Here is an 18,784-nt window from a genome sequence, read left to right on the forward strand (position 1 = left end):
TGGATGGTGTTTCCATGCTTGCAGAAATAACCCATTTCCTCTGATTGTTCTGCAGGGCAGCAACAGTGAATTTTGCTCCTTCATGAATTCAACCTTAGTGAATTTGGAGACCATGTGTGCCCAGGACAGAGCAGCATCGCTGGAGGTCAGAGGTTCTGCCCCTACCTGTGTGGGCGCTCTATGGCCAAATGCCCTGAGCACAGGAATAGCAGTCTCACTTTGGGGGGAATTGTAGCTGCTCTTCAGAAAAGGGGTGTGTGTGTGCATGTGCATGCTCTCTAGCTTAAGTGGCAGGGGATCTGGGTTCTGTCCCCACTGGTCCTAGGAAGATCCAGATTGCTTCTGGGGGCAACACAGAGAGAACCTAGATGCCTGCTGATTTGTTGCAATGTTCTCTGGCCCATACACTGAAGGGACCAGGGATGAGGAGGGAATGACACAGGGCATTAGCCCTACTCTGGCTTCAGCCTACTGTGGAGTCCTGAGCAAGCCTCAGTAGCCTCACTCGCTCTGTAAAGGGCTCCCTCTTTGAGAATGCTGCAGTCCCACTGAGTGGGGAAGGTCACTATGAACCCGTATGTCCCTAAGATGGTCATTGTTCCCCTGGCAGTCTGAAGAATGTGACTCATGAACCACTGAAATCCTCCCTCCTTCTCCGGGTGTTTCCTTTCCCAATCCCAGGAAGTTGCTGGCCCCTTTGGTTCCTTCCTGAATAGCTCCACTCTCAGTGCTGGTGGGAACGAGAGCAAGAGGGAGGTGGCCTCCGCCGTGACAATACTCCTGCAGAGTGTGGAATTGGCTGCACTGACTGCTGCTTTGAAGTCTCCGGAGTTGAAGACCCAGAACATGACAACAGAGTCCATGGGTGAGGAGGATGGGAGGCTCCCACATTGTCTCGTGGAGGCTGTGAGATGGGGGTTATACTCTATTCAATACAGAACACCACTGCATCCTCTCTCAGGGTTTATAACCCAGCCATGGGCGGCAGGTGAACGAGCCATTGAGAGAGGCTAGCCCCCAGCTCCTCCCTCTCTGCCCAAGGCCCCGCCTCTCCACTTCCACCCCCTCTCTTCCGCTGAAGCCCAGAGCAACCCGTCCCCTCCAGCCCGCGCTACCCCAGCCCTGGAGCGCCGGGCAGCCGGAGCATCCGCAACTCCAGCGCCCCCAGCCCTGGGCCTTGTGAGCGCTGGCCCCAGCCTGCCTGCCTCAGCCTCTAAGCCGTGGAAGAGCGGGAAGGGAACTGGAAGCAGGCAGGAGGGGACCAGGGGGCGGAGCATGGGCGGGGCCATGCCAGGCTGTTTGGGGAGGCACAGCCTTCCCCGGCCTATGCTACCCGCCACCCATAAACCCAGCCCAGGGGCTTTGCAGCAATTTGGCAGCTGCCTGAGAGGGTTTTAAAAGCAATGCCAATCTCCTGTCACCACAGGCAGCTGCCATTGTGTCCTCCTTTCACTCCCTGCCCCAGCAAAACCCCTTCTTGCTGCTTCCCCTGCTAAAGCGCAGAGGTGAAGCAGCAGGGAGAAGTTGCCTTCTGCCTCTTGGCACAGTGGCATCTTCATGGGGACACACGGATGATGGATCATAGAAGGTCAACCAGAGGGGCTCAGGGAAACACAGAGAAATGGAGGTGAGGAGAAAGGGGGAGGGGGTGGTGGGATTCAGAGAGAGTGGAGCTCTGAACCTGCCTTGCCCTTACAGCAAGAGGCTTTGCCATTTCCCTCCCCAGCTATCGAGACGCTCCTCGTTGTCCCGGCTGCTGGTCCCTGTGATGAGGTCTTCAGGCTGAGAGCTCAGGAGGAGACAATGGACATTCACTGCGATACGGTCACCAGAGCAGCAACAGAAGGTACCATCCTGGTGCTTCCCAGGCACTCCCCCCTGTAACTAGACACCAAACCCCAGCCCTAGTTCTCCCCTTCCTCTCGCCCCAGGCTGGCTTGCTTGCCTCTGTTATCCTGACACTGGTGCGGACCTTGTTGGCGGAGCCAGTGTTTCTCAGGCCATTGAGCTCTGCAGAGCCCTTCATTCCTGGTTGTCCTGCAGCATGAAAACCGAGCAATGGGAGGGGCAGGGAGGAGAGAGAAGCTTTGATGGGATATGAATTGGTCCAGAGAATGGAAAGATCAAAGATCCATTGACTCAACACATGATGTCCTGATGATGAGCCCAGCTAGGCCCCAGGTTGACGTGTGTGACTTCCTGGAATGGAACCAGGATGATATTTACCAGTTTTACTCCAATTTTCAGGCCAGTATGACCAAACTGGAACTGGTTCTTAATTCTTCAGCACCAGGGAAAGCTCCTCACTAACCAACCCCTCTGCCTCTCCTAACCAAGAAAACTATGGATTCACCTCAGCGCCTTTTACCTAGGGCTGTCTACCAGGCTGGATAATGTGCAGTATGGGGGTATGATTTCTAAAGAGCACTAACGTACTGTGCATTAATTGGTCTTTATAGACCCTACTAGTGTGCACTAAAGGTTTCCTAGTGTGCTTTAATGTACGTTACTGCACTTTAGGAATCACACTCCCATAGTGCACGCCAGATATTTCCAACACAGAAGCACTTCTGTGGAAGAAGAGGGAGGAGGCAACATACTCTAGTGGTTAAAGCTCAAAATGCTAGACAGAACTTTTGGGTTCTTTTCCCAGCTCTGACCCAGACTCGTTGTGACCTTTGGCACCTGGCTTGCTCTTTCTTTGTCTCTGTGTCCCTGTCTCTATGATGAGGCATCGTTTCATGTTTTCAGATTCTTGGGCTGTTGCTTTTATTTCTTACTCCACCCTGGACTCCATCATTAACAAGAGATTTCTCAACGTGGGAGATCTAATGGCTGATGAGAAATTGAGGAATTTTCACCTGAATTCCAGGGTGGTGAGTGGGGCTGTCGGAGATGGGAGGCCCATGAACCTCTCCAAACCTGTGAACTTCACCCTGCGCCATAGACAGGTGAGTGTAGATCCTTTTACTTTACTCTGTGCCCGGGGCTCCAGCTAGTCACTTAAAAGATACGTCTCCTGCAGGGCATTTGAGTTCTGTTGCCTTTCTGGACTGAGAAACAGTTATCTGAGAAAGAGAGGGAGCTTCTTCAGTCCTGACACGGGGGCTTTTTTGGACATTACATAGGGTTCACCCCAGGCCTGATTGGGTTATGATTCATCATGTAAAACGCTCAGGAGTAACAACTGTCCCTAACTCACCCCTTAGAGCAGGAATAATTGGAAAACAACTCCCTATAGCAGTGGTCCCCAAACTTTTGAGGATTGCCCCCCCCCTTACCACTGTTCACGCCCCTCCATCTGAGCCAGGGATGGGAGCGGGGCCGCAGCTCGGGGGTAGGGGGAAAGGACATGGACAGGGTAAGGGGGCTGAGGCTGGGGCCGCAGCTGGGTTGGTTCTGGGGCCATGAGCAGGGCCAGAGCCATGGCTGGGGGCTGAGGCTGGGGGCGGGAGTGGAGCAGCAGCCAGGCTGCGGTGGGAGCCAGCAGCCAAGCCCATGGCCAGGTGCTGCTCCACTCCCAGCTCCTCCCCTGCCCCCAGTCTCGGCCCTGGGCCGGGAATTGAGCCGTAAGGGGCTGGGGCTGGGAGTGGAGCCATGCTGAGGTTGGGGACAGTGCCACGCATGGGGCTGGAAGTAGGGGATGTGGCTACGGGTGGGACCAGAGCAGAACTCAGGGTGGGGAGGGGCTGGGTGGTGCTCCCTCTCTGCCCCCCATGGGGGCTAACCTGGGAATTGTCCCTCTGAAGGTTCCTCTATGTCCCCCTACGGGGGCGCACCCCACAGTTTGGGGACCTCTGCCCTATAGATTGCAGAGTTCAGGGAAACAGCTTGAGATGGTGCCTTCTTTGATGAAGTAATGAATTTGCTAGAGTGCATGTGGATATTTGTGGGCGGGTGTGTGAATGCCTTTTAATGACTCAAATCGGAACTGCACAATAGTGTGTCATAGACCCTACAGTGCTCAGAGTTAAGGGAATTACCACTTTAGCTCTGGGCTCAGGGGCTTGTGCTATTGGAGCTGGAGGATCTTGCTTGTATTTCCACTGCCAATGGGAAGTCCCAAATGGCTGTTACGTGCAGCACAATGAGAGCCATGAACCCGTTGGTGACTTCAGGTTTATTATTGTCTATTAGAGATGTGTGACAAAAGAAACAGTATTGTCCCCATGATCCAGTGAGGAGGATGATGGGGTGTTTTTGTTTCCAGGCAAAGAAAGAGGAGGAAGAGGCTCTCTGCGTTCACTGGAAATTCATCGCTGGGAAAGGCATCTGGGCTGAGGATGGCTGCACCGCTCTGCACACGAACAGCACTCACACCATTTGTAGCTGTGACCATCTCTCCAGCTTCGCACTCCTTATGGGTCACATCGGAGTGGAGGTATCTCACTGTCAGACTCAGCTCAAAGGGCTGGACTCTGAGCTCCTGACTTGGGCAAAATCAGTGGGAATTTTGCCTGAATGAACACTGCGTAGGAACCTCAGGGTATAATCTGTGGCCATACAGGATGGGTCAGGGTCAAGGGGGCTGGGCTGGGGTTGTGATCTGAGGTGCCTAGAGTAGCCCACACTGACAATGCCAAGGCCAGGGCAGGCTGCAAAAAGTAGAGCAGATTCCCCCAGAAATGGTGGTTAACACTGTAGTTAGAATCACCAACCAGTCACAATCTGTGCTCTGGATCCCCCACACTGGTTATCAAGAAGCTGAAAAAAAGAAATCACCCCCCCCCCGCCCTTTATTGCATTCCAGTCTCTGGCTCCCAATCAGCAGATAGGTCTAGTAAAGTTAGAAGTTACTTAAAACTCTATTCACTTAACAAAATGTTCCTCTGATCCCCAAAGGGGCAGCCACATTGCCATGTCAATATTAGTTTGGATCTTACCCAAAATACCACGCTACCAGCCAATCCTTTAGTATCTAAAACTAAAGGTTTTATTATAAATGAAAAGAAAAGAAAGAGAAGAGAGTTGTTAAATGATCAAAGCAATCCGATACATATGACTTCAAGGTCCATATATCAGGTTCTTAGCTGCATTGGTGAGTTTGCTGGCTTATAAAGTCCCTCTGGAACACACCCAAATCTTAGAGGGGTCTATCAGACCTTTGTTCAAAGCTTCCATTTGTAGAGAAGTTACTCCAGAGGTGAGAAGCAGGACTTAAGACAAAATGGAGGTGATGCAGCTGCCTTTTTCTATCCTTTTCCATGTGGATTGTACTTCCTCTGTCCCATACACAAGCTCACAGCACATGGGCATGGAAAGGTACTTGGAGTCCCCTGTCCATAGGCATGTATCTACATGTCCTGCTGACTCATGGGCATAGCCCTTGGCTTCTCTGAATGGGTTCACTGTAGAGCTCAGCGGTTCTCAAACTTTAGCAACCCGAGGATCCCCGTTTTGATTTTAAATTTTTCACAGACCCCCAAGCGCCCGCTCAGCCCCAGGCCCCACCCTCATTCCATCCATTCCCCCAAGGCTGCACCCCACCTCTTCCCGCCCCCGCTCCACCCCTGCTTCTCCTCTTCCCTGCCCCTTTCCACCCCGTCCCCCGAGTGCACCCCATCCCCGCTTCTCCCCCTCCCAGCGCCTCCTGCATACTGCTGAACAGCTGTTCCCCAGCGTGCAGAAGACACTGGGAGGGAGGTGGGGGACTTGGTCGGCGGGGCCTTCGGACCCTCTGGAGTGCCCTCATGGACCCCAGTTTGAGAAACGCTGGTATAGCTGATTACCCTTGATGGGCCACAAACAGACTGGATAGTGCTGATGATAATCTGTATGGGGGTGTCACCCAGGAACACAGCACAGATATATCACACATATTTATAAGTCACAATGCAAAGATGATACATACATATAAACAAGATTATCATACTTAGCAAATCATAACTTTTCAACTGATACTTTATGTCATAAATAGACAGTTAAGGGTTAAGGCCTCTTTTACCTGTAAAGGGTTAAGAAGCTCACCTAGCCTAGCTGACACCTGACCTGAGGAACCAATGGCAGGACAAGATTTTTCAAGAGGAAGGAGGGAAGTTTTCCTTTGTCTCAGTGTTCATTAAGTTTTGTGCCGGAGAGAAAAAAGATCAAAAAATCAGCCTCTTATCAGAGTAGTGAGTATTAGAGAAGAAATAAATAGGTTTATGTTTATTTTCTTTTGTGACTTGTCTTGTGCATTAGAGGGATAATCAAATTGGGATTTCTTTTGTGTAACTAAGGTTTTGCCCAGGGGAACATCCTCTGTGTTTTGAATCTGTTGTCTGTGAGGTTTCAGAGTAGCAGCCGTGTTAGTCTGTATCCGCAAAAAGAACAGGAGTACTTGTGGCACCTTAGAGACTAACAAATTTATTAGAGCATAAGCTTTCGTGGACTACAGCCCACTTCTTCGGATGCATATAGAGTGGAATATGTATTGAGGAGATATATATACACACATACAGAGAGCATGAACAGGTGGGAGTTGTCTTACCAACTCTGAGAGGCCAATTAAGTAAGAGAAAAAAAAAAAACTTTTGAAGTGATAATCAAGATAGCCCAGTACAGACAGTTTGATAAGAAGTGTGAGAATACTTACAAGGGGAGATAGATTCAATGTTTGTAATGGCTCAGCCATTCCCAGTCCTTATTCAATCCTGAGTTGATTGTATCTAGTTTGCATATCAATTCCAGCTCAGCAGTCTCTCGTTGGAGTCTGTTTTTGAAGTTTTTCTGTTGTAAGATAGCCACCCGCAGGTCTGTCATTGAATGGCCAGACAGGTTAAAGTGTTCTCCCACTGGTTTTTGAGTATTATGATTCCTGATGTCAGATTTGTGTCCATTAATTCTTTTGTGTAGAGACTGTCCGGTTTGGCCAATGTACATGGCAGAGGGGCATTGCTGGCACATGATGGCATATATCACATTGGTAGATGTGCAGGTGAACGAGCCCCTGATGGTATGGCTGATGTGATTAGGTCCTATGATGGTGTCACTTGAATAGATATGTGGACAGAGTTGGCATTGGGCTTTGTTACAAGGATAGGTTCCTGGGTCAGTGTTTTTGTTCAGTGATGTGTGGTTGCTGGTGAGTATTTGCTTTAGGTTGGGGGGCTGTCTGTAAGCGAGGACAGGTCTGTCTCCTAAGATCTGTGAGAGTAAAGGATCATCTTTCAGGATAGGTTGTAGATCTCTGATGATGCGCTGGAGAGGTTTTAGTTGGGGGCTGAAGGTGACAGCTAGTGGCGTTCTGTTATTTTCTTTGTTGGGCCTGTCTTGTAGGAGGTGACTTCTGGGTACTCGTCTGGCTCTGTCAATCTGTTTTTTCACTTCAGCAGGTGGGTATTGTAGTTTTAAGAATGCTTGATAGAGATCTTGTAGGTCTCTATCTGAGGGATTGGAGCAAATGCGGTTATATCTTAGAGCTTGGCTGTAGACAATGGATCGTGTGGTGTGTCCTGGATGGAAGCTGGAGGCATGTAGGTAAGTGTAGCGGTCAGTAGGTTTCCGGTATAGGGTGGTATTTATGTGACCATCGCTTATTAGCACAGTAGTGTTCAGGAAATGGACCGCTTGTGTGGATTGATCTAGGCTGAGGTTGATGGTGGGATGGAAATTATTGAAATCATGGTGGAATTCCTCAAGGGCTTCTTTTCCATGGGTCCAGATGATGAAGATGTCATCAATGTAGCGCAAGTAGAGTAGGGGCGTTAGGGGACGAGAGCTAAGGAAGCGTTGTTCTAAGTCAGCCATAAAAATGTTGGCATACTGTGGGGCCATGCGGGTACCCATAGTAGTGCTGCTGACTTGAAGGTATATATTGTCCCCAAATGTGAAATAGTTGTGGGTGAGGACAAAGTCACAAAGTTCAGCCACCAGGTTAGCTGTGACATTATCGGGGATACTGTTCCTGATAGCTTGTAGTCCATCTTTGTGTGGAATATTGGTGTAGAGGGCTTCTACATCCATAGTGGCATTGTTGTCTGTGAGAGAAGCTTGTATGCGCTCTCCCAGAGATTTTCCTTTCGCCTTTCTTTCTTTAATTAAAAGCCTTCTTTTTAAGAACCTGGCATATCTTGAAGATTCATTGCGGTTTTGTAATATTGGTATCCATAATATTATAAATGGTCACCCATATTCCATAGAATCATAGAACTGGAAGGGACCTCGAAGTCATCTAGTCCAGTCCCCTGCACTCAAGGCAGGACTAAGTATTATCTAGACCATCCCTGACAGGTGTTTGTCCAACCTGCTCTTAAAAATCTCCAATGATGGTGATTCCACAACCTCCCTAGGCAATTTATTCCAGTGCTTAGCCACCCTGACAGTTAGGAAGTTTTTCCTAATGTCCAACCTAAACCGCCCTTGCTGCAATTTTAGCCCATTGCTTCTTGTCCTATCCTCAGAGGTTAAGAAGAACAATTTTTCTTCCTCCTTCTTGTAAGAACATTTTATGTATTTGAGAACTGTTATCATGTCCCCACTCAGTCTTCTCTTCTCCAGACTAAACAAACCAATTTTTTCAATCTTCCCTCATAGCTCATGTTTTCTAGGTCTTTAATCATTTTGTTGCTCTTCTCTGGACTTTCTCCAATTTGTCCACATCTTTCCTGAAATGTGGCGCCCAGAACTGGACACAATTTTCCAATTGAGGCCTAATCAGTGTGGAGTAGAGCAGAAGAATTACTTCTCATGTCTTGCTTACAATACTCATGCTAATACGTCCCAGAATGATGTTTGCTTTTTTGCAACCGCGTTATACTGTTGACTCATATTTAGCTTGTGATCCACTCAGGGCTGTCCTTAGGCATACGCAGCCGCAAACGTGGCTGCGTAGGGCACCCAAAAATTTGGGGCACCCCAGGGTCTTAGTGTCCACCCTTCCGCTTCTTCCTATGCCTGTGCTGACCTTTCCTGCAGGCTCCCACAGCTGGCTGCTGCAGCCTGGTGACTCTTACTCCGGAGGGGATCTAGTAACTTAAAAGTAAAAAAAGCCTCCAGCCATTCAAAGAGCCATTCAAGTGGTAATGAAACCATTTAACAGGCATTTGCCAACCCCCAGGTATATACTGTCAGTTTCTGAGTTTACTGACAAAAACCGTTGTGCATTACTGTAATATTTACTCAGAACATGTTAGTCTACAGAACCTTCGTTTAAAATTTGCTTTAAAAATATTTCATTAGAAAGTTGCTGAAGATTATAAAATCACATCTCTAAAAAATCCTTGAATAGATTTTTAGATCCACAATCTGAGTATTCATCTTTAGCCTTAAATGCTTGGCTCTTCAGGCATAGTTTTTTAAATAAATCCTTCAAAAGACCACTCTTATCTAAAATACACATTTTAATTTTAATTACTATAGTACAAAAAACTTGCTTCCCGAGTCTTCCGGTCCTTTCTGTCCATCCCTTTCTCCCTTCACCCTCCCTCCTCCCACCCCCCATTGAAGAAAGGCTAGCCCTTAAAGGGACAACACCCCTTTCCTTCCAGACGAACGAGTTTCCCTTTCTTTACTTCTGACTATTTGATGAACTAGTTTTAAGAGAACCCTCCAGCAAAATCAGTACCTTAGTAAGATCTAAAATCCTTTGTTATGCCTAAAATCTTTGGAAACATATTTTTTAAAGTTAGTGAAATTTCATGTCTGTTGTTATGAAGATCACACAAAGTAAATTAGTGTTCCCTTTTTCTAAAAGCAATGAACATTGTTATGAACACACTAAACCTCTGTGACTGATTAATTTAAAATAATGTTTTTGTTTCAGTGAGTTAAATATCTGGAATGGTTACTTTATGAAGGCTTAAGAGTACATTTAAAATATAAAATCAGCTTAGAAATACCGATTAAGAAAATGTAAAACAGAGAAGAGCTGCATCACGTATTCCATAATATTTAATGTTGTATTCAGCAGGACAGCTGACTTGCCCTTAAATAAAGTTTTTGCAAATAAATCTCTGACAAACTTCCGAGTATATCAAAATACCTGTGACTGACATTTTTTATTCCTAAATTTAGTGCTTTTAATTAGGTACCGTCTGCATGTCCAGTCTTCACCTTCTGGCATGCAGTGGAAAACATGCTCCATTTTCTTTTGAAAAAAACCCCCCACTCTTCTGCAATTACTTTCTAATGTAATTTGCTTCATTAGGGTTCAGGGATTTGGCTGGAAGGGGGTGAGCAGGGAGGGGGAGGGAAGAGAGGAAGGAGACAGTAGGGAGGGGCGGGGCCTGGGGAGAGTGGGGGCCGAGCTTGGGCAGAGCAGGGGTGGAGTATGGGCAGGGCCACAGGCAGATGAGGTGAGCCTGGGAGCTAGGCTCCCCAAGCGGCAACTTCACGCACCGCCCATGACAGCAGGTAAGAGCGGGTCAGCTCCCGCACACCCAGTGCACGCTGCAATCTCGTTAGGCAGGGGCCAGCACCACACATTCTACATTAGGGAGAGGGTACGGGGGTCTCTGCGAGGAATTGTGACTCTCTGCCACCATGAGGTGGGCCGGGCGTCTCGGTACCCTTTGCTACCTCGTCCCTCCACCCTCCCTCCTACCCCCCCGCCACGGGCTGTGAGCCCGGGCTACCATCAGGCATGGGACACCAGTTTAATAATACTGCGTAGGGCCCCATAAATCCTAAGGACGGCCCTGGATCCACTATGACCCCCAGCTCCCTTTCCACAGTACTCCTTCCTAGGCAGTCATTTCCCATTGTGTATGTGTGCAACTGATTGTTTCTTCCTAAGTGGAGTACTTTGCATTTGTCTTTATTGAATTTCATCTTATTTACTTCAAACAATTTCTCCAGTTTGTCCAGATCATTTTGAATTTTAATCCTATCCTCCAAAGCACTTTCAACCCCTCCCAGCTTGGTATCATCTGAAAACTTTATAAGTGTACTCTCTATGCCATTATCTAAATCATTCATGAAGATATTAAACAGAACTGGACCCAGAACCAATCCCTCTGGGACCCCACTCGTTATGCCCTTCCAGCATGACTTTGAACCACTGATAACTACTCTCTGGGAATGATTTTCCAACCAGTTATGCACCCACCTTATTATTTATGAGACAGTCATAGAATCATAGAATATTAGGGTTGGAAGAGACCTCAGGAGGTCATCTAGTCCAATCCCCTGCTCAAAGCGGGACCAACAACAACTAAATTATCCCAGCCAGGCCTTAAAAACCTCTACGGATGGAGATTCCACCACCTCCCTAGGTAACCCATTCCAGTGCTTCACCACTCTTCTAGTGAAATAGTGTTTCCTAATATCCAACCTAGACCTCCCCCACTGCAACTTGAGACCATTGCTTCTTGTTCTGTCATCTGCCACCACTGAGAACAGCCTAGCTCCATTCTCTTTGGAACCCCCCTTCAAGTAGTTGAAGGCTGTTATCAAATCCCCCCTCACTCTTCTCTTTTGCAGACTAAATAATCCCAGTTCCCTCAGCCTCTCCTCGTAAGTCATGTGCCCCAGCCCGCTAATCATTTTCGTTGCCCTCTGCTGGACTCTCTCCAATTTGTCCACATCCCTTCTGTAGTGGGAGGACCAAAACTGGACACAATACTCCAGATGTGGCCTCACCAGTGCCGAATAGAGGAGAATAATCACTTCCCTCGATCTGCTGGCAATGCTCCTACTAATACAGCCCAATATGCCGTTGGCCTTCCTGGCAACAAGGACAAACTGCTGACTCATATCCAGCTTCTCATCCACTGTAATCCCCAGGTCCTTTTCTGCAGAACTGCTGCTTAGCCAGTCAGTCCCCAGCCTGTAGCGGTGCATGGGATTCTTCCTTTCTTAGTGCAGGACTCTGCACTTGTCCTTGTTGAACCTCATCAGATTTTTTTTGGCCCAATCCTCCAATTTGTCTAGGTCACTCTGGACCCTATCCCTACCCTCTAGGGTATTTGCCTCTCCCCTCAGCTTAGTGTCATCTGCAAAATTGCTGAGGGTGCAATTCATTCCATCATCCAGATCATTACTAAAGATGTTAAACAAAAAGATGTTGAAAAAACTCTGTTTGATACCGGCTGCCAACTAGACATCGAGCCTTTGACCACTACCCGTTGAGCCCAACAATCTAGCCAGCTTTCTATCCATCTTATAGGCCATTCATCCAATCCATACTTCTTTAACTTGCTGGCAAGAATACTGTGGGAGATTGTATCAAAAGCTTTGCTAAAGTCAAGATATATCACATTCACCACTTTCCCCATATCCACAGAACCAGTTATCTCATCATAGAAGGCAATCAGGTTGGTCAGGAATGACTTGCCCTTGGTGAGTCCATGTTGACTGTTCCTGATCACCTTCCTCTCCTCCAAGTGTTTCAAAATGGATTCCTTGAGGACCTGCTCCATGATTTTTCTGGGACTGAAGTGAGGCTGACTGGTCATGCGAGACAGTATTAAAAGCCTTACTATAGTCAAGATATACCACATCTACCGCTTCCCCCCGCCCATCCATAAGGCTTGTTACCCTGTCAAAGAAAGCTATCAGGTTGGTTTGACACGATTGGTTCTTGACAAATCCATGCTGACTGTTATTTATCACCTTATTATCTTGTAGGTGTTTGCAAATTGATTGGTTAATTATTTGCTCCATTATCTTTCTGGATACGGAAGCTAAACTGACTGGTCTGTAATTCCCCAGGTTCTCCTTACTTACCTTTATTTCCCATATGGCATCACAGGATTCACTAGTGACTCTCCCTTTGCTGTGTTACAGGAGAGTGACCCACTGACCATCATCACCTATGTGGGACTGACCCTCTCCCTGCTGTGCCTCCTCCTCGCCATCCTCACCTTCCTCCTGTGCCGCTCCATCCGCAACGTCAGCACCTCCCTTCACCTGCAGCTCTGCCTCTGCCTCTTCCTGGCCGACCTGCTCTTCCTCACTGCGGTGACCCGCACCCGCAGTCGGGTCTGTTATCCACTTTTATTCTTGGTTTAAAATTGAGCTGTGTCCAGATCCTCTGTCACCATTTCTAAAGCTCCCCTCACCCCAGCACCTTTTTATACCCTCAGCTGGATGGTAACATTTATTCCATGCCCTTTAGTCCCGCATAAATAATTATTTATTCCCCTCCAAAAGAAATCTCTATGGGTGAAACCAGTCCTTCCCTTTTCCTTGTGGGCTCCTTCCTTCATCATTCAGACAAAGGAACCCCGATTTCCAGAATCACAGTACCCTGCCTGTTCTCTCTGCCCCCAGACTGATGGGCAGATGCAAGACACCTATACCCTGAAGCAGATATAGAGAAGAGAACCTACACCCTCCAGGTCTCTCCCTATTATGAGGACCAGGAACTTGTTTATATCCCTGCTCCCTTTCCTAGGATTCACAGTATTCAACAATTTCCATGATTTATTTGGGAACTACAACCCCCAGAAACCATCTTTTCTGAGTGGAGATCAGGACCGGGCTGGACTCTGAATGATTGAAAGGGCCAGCCAGCTTGCCCTTAGACAAGCCCCCTATAGACTGAAGAACGTATTGTCTCTGGGAGAGCTCCATAACTGGAGAGATGTGCCCTATGTGATCCCCCCCAAAGTCCTCCCACCTCCAAATTCAGTATTTCCCTTCCCGGAAGCAGTGTCCCAGAGCTCTCTCTTGTCCTGTCCTCAGGTGGTGTGTGCTGTAATTGCTGGCTTCCTACACTACCTCTTCCTGGCCTGCTTCACCTGGATGTTCCTGGAGGGGCTGCACCTCTTCCTCACCGTCAGGAACCTGAAGGTCGTGAATTACACCAGCGCCAGCCGGTTCAAGAAGAGATTCATGTACCCGTTCAGCTATGGATTCCCAGCCCTGGTGGTGGCTATTTCGGCAGCGGTGAATCCTGAAGGCTACGGAACTTCCAAACAGTACGTGCAGCGCCCATCCCAAAGGAGAGCTGGGATGTGGCTTCCATGCGGTTGTCCGGCTCACCCCAGGTCTGACTTGAACCTAGATTTCCCGGCTCACCCTGCCTGGGAGCTGAATGTCCCCCTGGGACTCTTCCCATCCCCAGGGACACTAAGCTGCAGTTGAGTTGCCCACCTGTCAGACATCTACACCCCTCACCCCACTGATGATGCGGAAGAACAAGCCAGAAAGATCCCAACTTGACTCCCAGCTCCCAGGCTGGGTTTGTGGGGCTGGTGGGTAGGAAACAAATGCACCTTCTTACTGTGTACAAATCCCTGTGGATCCCCTCTCTAAAGTGAGCGACTCTATTAAAACAGGGTGTGGCGTGTTCTAGACACCCCAGGCTAGATCCTCAGCTGGTGTAAATCAGGGCAGTTCCACTTCCTTCAGTGCAGCGAGGCCAATGTCCATCCGCTGCATGTCTGGCCCTCCATCAATACTGCGCCCATCCACCAGAAAGGGTCATTTGAGGAGGTGGAAGAGGAAGTGGTGGCTGAAAGCAGCAGTTGCTGAGGTAGATGGGGAGGGCTGTTTGCCTGCTGCCTGCAAGAGAGTCAGCCATGTCACAGGCAGGCTGAGATCCATCTCGCTTTTGAGAGCCAGCTGCCCTGTGATACCTCCTCTTTGCCCCCGGGGCTGAAAAAGGGTAGTAATCCCATTAAAGTCACCTTCTTCCTCCCTCCCTGTAGCTGCTGGCTCAGCCTGGATAAAGGCTTTCATTGGAGCTTCCTGGGTCCAGTCTGTGCCATAATCCTGGTGGGTACCTCACAGAACCACAGGGCCCCATTCTCCTCTCACCTCTGCAACCCTGTGGACTCCAGTGGAGCCAAGAGAAGAATATCTCCCAGAGAATTTAAGATGAAAGAGGCCTATAAGATCCCATTTCATCCACCCCTCTTTGGCCAGTGCAGGATTTCCCCCTAACACAACAGCCTACATTCTATGGAGTCAGTCAGGGCGAATGGAGTCAGGGTTGGGCACTGGGTTGTAAGTCAGGAGACCTGACTCTGCCACTGGCCTGCTGTGTTAACTTGGGAAGTAGCTTCCCCTCGCTGTACCTCTGTTTCTCCTCCCACCCTTTGTCTGTCTTGCCCATAGGCACCGAAAAAAAATAGTGGATGATCACTGGCAGCCAGCTCCCCCACTACCCACCCCGTGCCTCCCACCTGCCAGCGGCCCCACTGATCAACTCCTTCCCCTCCATCCCGCCTGCCGCAATCAGCTGTTCTGTGGTGTGCAGGAGGCGCTGGGGGAGAGGGGGCGGAACTGGGTGGGAAGAGTTGGGGCGGGGGTGGGAAGAGGCGGGGGCTTGGAGAAGGGGTGAGGTGTGGTGGGGGTGGGGCTTGGGGCCAAGTGGAGGTGGGAAGAGGTGGGGTGGGGGCTTGGGACAAAGTGTTGGGTGGGGGTGGGGCTGGGGGTTGAGCACCCCGGGTCCCGGGGGAAGTCGGCACTTGTGGTCTTGCCTCATTATTTTGCTAACATATGCTCCAGGACGGGGGCTGCCCCTTTCTAGGTGTGAGTACAGAACCCAGTGCAGTCTCAGTTGGAGCCTCTAGGTGCTACCATCATACGATTAATTATAATATGTCATTACCCATACAATGCTGCCTTGGAAGCAAGTGGAACCTCTGCCGGAATGAGGATAGTTTTGTCCCTTCCCTTGTCCGGCCTGGCTGGTAAATAACCCAAGTGATGGGGGAAGGGAAGGTGGCTGCAGCCTGGGGAGTTTGAGGATGGAAGGGTACATGTGTTGCAAGAGATAAAGGTAGCAAATGTCCTTGCAGATTCCTCCCCATCTCAGGCAGCAGGTTAAGAATTAATTTCAGCCTCAGAATTGAAGGGAATACTCTATAGACAGGATCTAGAAGCTTTGGCCAAATTGCACGGCACTAAATCTGGAATAACTGCAGACTCCATTGGAATCAGTGGAGTCACTCCAGATTCAGATAAGAGCAGAATGTAGCCCTCTGGCTGTATGATCACATGTGATGCATTAGACTCATAGACTCATAGACTTTAAGGTCAGAAGGGACCAATATGGTCATCTAGTCTGACCTCCCGCATGATGCAGGCCACAAAAGCTGACCCACCCACAACAGAATCTTCCAGCCTGCGACCCCTGCCCTATGCTGCGGAGGAAGGCGAAAAACCTCCAGGGCCTCTGCCAATCTACCCTGGAGGAAAATTCCTTCCCGACCCCAAATATGGCGATCAGCAGAACCCCGAGCATACAGGCAAGATTCTACAGCCGGACCCTCATTTTACCCGCGATGGCCCGTTAATGCCTAATTGACTAAAATCACATTATCCCTTCAAACCATTCCCTCCATAAACTTATCAAGCCTAATCTTGAAGCCAGAAAGGTCTTTCGCCCCCACCGTTTCCCTCGGAAGGCTGTTCCAAAATTTCACCCCTCTGACGGTTAGAAACCTTCTTCTAATTTCAAGCCTAAACTTCCCCACGGCCAGTTTATATCCACCATTGCAGCCCTGCCTATGCCAACTGTTCCCTGCACGGCCTGGAACCAAGATCTGGCAGGGAATGGTGTATGGCCCACCTTGACGAGCAGTCACTGGTGTGCAGCAGTCTGATCCCATAGGACTGTTCCATGCCTCAGCCAGAGAGACTGGCCTTGGCTGGCATGTTTTACAAGGAATATTTCATGCTGTTTCCACAGATAAATTTAACATTTTTTGTTGTAACCCTCTGGATCCTGAGAGACAAACTCTCCTCCCTTAATGAAGATGTGTCCACTCTCAAAGACACCAGGTAGGACAGCGCTAAATATACTAGAAGGGTCCAGTGAGCCTCCTGTATGGGAATTCTGGTGGGATTCAGCACAGATTGCTGCCACCATACAGCTGAGCACATGGCACTGTAAGGTTTCCAGGTTATCTTGGCGACCTTCTGCTTGATGAGAGACTAACAGTCTCACTGCCCAAGGAGCTGATAAACCCCAAGTCACATCAGCAGTCCCTTACTCATGAGTCCTAAAGTTGTCCATGGGACCATCTGCCAAAATAAGGACAATTTGCATGAATAAGGGTATGCTGTATCAGACACAGCACAGCCAGGGATCTGTGGCAATTGAAGGGACAGGTTAGGAGAGAGGAGAGGTCGATGGCAGTAAAGGATCATCATGGGAGTTACTTTTCTGCCATGTGCATCATGTTGGTCCCTGGATGGATATTGAGATGACAGTTGCAGTCTGTTCCAAAGCCCACTGAAGTCATTATGAAATCTGTTTGTTTGGGAGGAACAAGATCAGGGCTGCCAGCTGGGAGTGCTGGATGGAGACATGAGAGGGGAAGAAGATTTTGGAACCAGATCAGAATGTTGAGGCTTCAGAAAGCCATGGTGTTACTTACTGCATGTGCCTAGTGCTGTGTAAGGAGAAATGCAAGTCTGTGCTGATATTCAGAGCTGGGCCATGTGCTACTTAGGGAGGAAACTCATCTCTTTTCCCTGGGGCTGTGGATACTGTCGAGGAAAAGTGCCATCCATTGAGGAGGAACGCAAGTGTGGCTTACTGTTGCTCTGTAGCAACCCCCTGTCTATTTATGGAACAACATAGATGGGTTCCCGAGACCCTAATATCCTGTTCCCACTTGATTGTCACATTCCCAGGACTTGATGTGAAGGGGTTAAAAACAAAACATGTGACGGGATTAAAAACAAAACTGTAATGAGTGGTTTAACCATTTGCTTTGGAAGAGCCACCTATAGGAGGGGAAGGTGTGCGTGGGGGGAAGATGGTTGGGCACAATATTGTAATTCAGATTCATAGGCGTAAGTTGCCATTCTGTTTGTCTTGACAGTAACCCTAAAACACAGTAAAGCGGGTGTCAGCTGTTTTGCTCCACACCACCCAGAGCCCCCTGACTCAGTCACTCACCATAGGGTCGTTATAACAGGATCTCTCCATCTGCCTTTATCCAGACTACTGACTTTTAAAGCTATTGCCCAGCTATTCATTCTGAGCTGCACGTGGAGTCTTGGTTTCTTCCAAGTTGGCTCAGCAAAAATGGTCATGGCGTATTTATTCACCATTGTCAACAGCCTGCAAGGAGTCTTCATCTTCCTGGTGCACTGTCTCCTCAATCGCCAGGTAATGCCCATGGCGCGTCATCAGCGACCCAGTGACTTCACGGGGCTAGCAGTGGCCTGGTCTGAGGGTGTTAGTTACATGATGTAGTGACCATGTCCCTTATTCTCCAGGTGAGAGAGGAGTACAGGAGATGGATTAAAGGCACAAGAAAAACCAGCCCCACAACTCAAAATTTTACTCTGTCCGTGTCCACTGTCACTATCAGCACCAAGATGGTAAGAGATCCTCTATTCTGTTCCAATACCAGCATCCAAAAGTCGCATCCATCAGGGTCTGTTGTAGCTCCTGAGGTGCCTTGTCCCCTGAGTGACACATGCTTGTTTTAATCCATCTGAGAACAGCATTGGGAGTCTTAGTGAGATTCAATTTCATCCAAATCAAGGGGGAATCCCAGGTCTCCTAGAACCCAGCACAGAACTCCTCCTTTCTTGTGCACCTCCACATTCCCTTCCCTTTGCTTCTTTGCAAGCTCCATGCATCACTCACTGTGGAATGGGCAGGGAAGGTGTTGGCTTTGACACAAATTCAGGTAATTATCCAACTGGGGAGGCTTGCAAACCAAAACCTGGGTGGAAATCTTGTCAGTGCAGATGGGCCATACCCAATGAAGAGTTAGCACTGGATGGAATTTCCTCTGGCTCCGTTACCTGTACTGGGAAAGGATCCAGAAGTTTTGTCTGGAGGAAAAGTGGAGACTTATATATGGAAAAGCCTCCCTGCTCCAGTCCCAACACGAGATGCCACAACCTTTGTCTGGAAGTGGACATTTCTGGTTTATTTAGAATCATAGAA

At 48.8% G+C, this 18,784-nt stretch overlaps 1 pseudogene; it reads left to right on the plus strand.

Annotated features, from left to right (window-relative positions):
* LOC135891988 (adhesion G protein-coupled receptor E2-like) overlaps window positions 1-18,348 on the plus strand; it is a 1,091,233-nt pseudogene extending 1,072,885 nt beyond the window's left edge.
* The last annotated feature ends 436 nt before the right edge of the window (window positions 18,349-18,784 follow it).

The sequence above is a fragment of the Emys orbicularis genome, chromosome 19 (genome assembly GCF_028017835.1).
Source record: "Emys orbicularis isolate rEmyOrb1 chromosome 19, rEmyOrb1.hap1, whole genome shotgun sequence".
Lineage (NCBI taxonomy): Eukaryota > Metazoa > Chordata > Testudines > Emydidae > Emys > Emys orbicularis.